This window comes from Pongo pygmaeus, chromosome X (genome assembly GCF_028885625.2).
Source record: "Pongo pygmaeus isolate AG05252 chromosome X, NHGRI_mPonPyg2-v2.0_pri, whole genome shotgun sequence".
Classification (NCBI taxonomy): domain Eukaryota; kingdom Metazoa; phylum Chordata; class Mammalia; order Primates; family Hominidae; genus Pongo; species Pongo pygmaeus.
Window position 1 is genome coordinate 117756503 of NC_072396.2, and position 2851 is coordinate 117759353.

General features: G+C 35.8%; 1 pseudogene; it reads left to right on the forward strand.

Annotated features, from left to right (window-relative positions):
* The first annotated feature begins 558 nt into the window (after positions 1-558).
* Positions 559-1091, forward strand: LOC129025274 (peptidyl-prolyl cis-trans isomerase H-like; annotated as a pseudogene).
* The last annotated feature ends 1760 nt before the right edge of the window (positions 1092-2851 follow it).

Here is a 2851-nt window from a genome sequence, read left to right on the forward strand (position 1 = left end):
TCTCCCAAAGTGCTAGGATTACAGGTGTGAGCCACTGCGCCCGGCCGATTTCAGTCTGTTTTATGGCTGAATAATATTCCATTGCATATATGTACATTTTCTTTATCCATTCATTTGGAGATAGTCATTTGGGTTGACTCCATATCTTGTGCATTGTGAATAGTGTTACAATAATTATGGGAGTGCAGATATCTCTTTGATATACTGATTTAATTTCCCTTGGATATATACCCAGTAATGAATGGGATTGCTGGATCATATGGTAATTATATTTTTAATTTTTTGAGGAACCGCCATACTGTTTTTCACAGTGGCTGTACTCATTTACATTTCCACCAACAGTGTTGGTTTTCTTTTGTCCCTATCCTCCCAACACTTGTTATCTTTCATTTTTTTTTTTTTATAATAGTCATTTTGACTGGGGTAAAATGAAATCATTGTGGTTCCAATTTGCATTTCTGTGATGATTAGTGGTGTTGAACATTTTTTCATATATCTGTTGGCCATTTGTATGTCTTCTTTTGAAAAATGTCAGACTTCTGCTTCTGAGTCAAAGCCATGGTGGTGGCAAATTCAAGCCCTGAGCCCCCGTGGTGTTCTTTGATGTCAGCATTGGCAGTCAGGAAGTTGGCCACATGAAGATCCAGCTCTTTGTAGACATTGTGCCTAACACAGCTGAGAACTTTGGGCAGTTCTGCACTGGAGAATTCAGAAAAGATCGGGTTCCAATAGGATACAAAGGGAGCACCTTTCACAGGGTCATAAAGGATTTCATGATTCAGGGTGGAGATTTTGTTAATGGAGATGTTACTGGAGTCACCAGCATTTACCAGGGACCATTTGCAGATGAAAATTTTAAAATCAGATACCCAGCTCCAGTCCTGCTTTCCATGGTGAACAGCAGTCCCAGTACAAATGGCTGTTAGTTCTTTATCACCCGCTCTAAGTGCAATGGTCTGGATGGGAAGCATGTAGTGTTTGGAAAAATCATTGACGGACTTCTACTGATGAGAAAGATTGAAAATGTTCCCACAGGCACCAATACTAAGGCCAAGGTACATATGGTGATCTCACGGTGTGGGGAGATGTAGTTCAGACCAAGACTGAATCAGACCTTCACTTCTTCTTGGCAATGTTCTTGAGTAAGATAATCTGGACTGGCCCCTGTGTTTGCTTCCCTGCCTGCTGCTATGCCATTTGATCAACAGACTCTAGAAGTATCAGAGATTCAGAATCCAAGATTGTGTTTAGGTTTTCAACTGTAAATAAAGTTTTTTGTATGTTTAAAAAAAAATTAAAATGTCTATTTAGATCTTTTGCTCATTTTTAACAGGATTATTTGGTTGCTTGCTATTGAGTTGTTTACATATTTTGTTATTAGTCTCTTCTCAGATGAATAGTTTGCAAATATTTTCACCCACTCTATAGATTGTCTCTTCACTCCATTGATTATTTCCTTTGCTATGCAGTAGCTTTTAGTTTTATGTCATCTCATTTGTCTATTTTTACTCTTGTTGCCTGTGCCTTTGAGTTATTTAAAAAATCCTTGCCTAGTCCAATTTTGTGAAGCATTTATCTGTATTTTCTTTTAGTAATTTAATAGTTTGGGACTTACATATAAGTCTTTAATATATTTTGGGTTGATTTTTGTATATATATAGAGAGAGGTGTCTTGTTTCCTCCTTCTGCATGTGGATATCCAGTTTTCCCAGCACTATTTATCAAAGAGACTGTCCTTTTTTCCCATGCATGTTCATGGTGCTTTTGTTGAAAATCAGTTGGCTATACATGCATGGATTTATTTCTGGGTTCTCTATTCTGTTTCATTGGTCTATGTGTGTGCTTTTATGCCAATACCATGTTGTTTTGGTTACAATAGATTTGTAGAGTATATTGAAGTCAGGTAGTATGATGCCTCTCACCATCTTCTGTTCTTTTTGCTCCAGATTGCTTTGGTTATCCAGTGTCTTTTACATTTCAATACCTCGTTATGATCTTTGGCCCCTTGCTCTTACAGTATTTTCTAAGTCGATCACAACAGTTTTTAATATCATTGGCTTCCCTAACTAGCCTGTAGAAACAAAGTCTACAGTTCAGAAACTATTAAGTGCTTTAATTGATATCCTTGCATGGTCAGACTGAGTCAGACTTTTGGCCTTTACCATTCCCCCCATGTCATCCACAAACCTGGACCACCAACTTCTCACCTGTTCTTAGAATCCTAAGAGCTACTAGGAAATTAACAAAATTGTGTGACAATTTTCTACCACTTTCTTCCTTCAACTTTGGGTTCTAAATTTTTTACATTCCTTTTATTTATATCTTATTGTCTTCTAACCATATTCTGCTTACTCTTTCCACAAATCTCAAACAGCCTTAGTTCTACCACACAGACATAGTAACCACAGTTAACCTTAAGGAGTATATGCTGTTAATATGTAGAAAGAAGATAGCTCACGGCTGAAATTTTCAAAATGAGTTTAGCCTCAAGTGCACATACTCTTTGTAACTTAATTTTCTCATTTGATAATATAACTTGAGAATTTCCAATGCCATGAAATATTATTGAGGACAGTAATTTTTGAATGTTACAATGTATTTTATGTCACAATAATGTTGCAATGAGGATACACCAATTTCTGATCCTTTCTTAGCATAAATTTTTAGTAATGGAATAATAATAATAGAAACAAGAGAAATACGTATTTTTAAGACTTACTGATCCATATTACCAAATTTTCTTTTAAAACTCTGAACAAATTTGTGTTCTTGCCAGCAATGTAAAAGCATACCTATTACAGAGCAAATGCAGTGCTATAATTTTTATTTTAATTTTTCTAATTTAAATAAC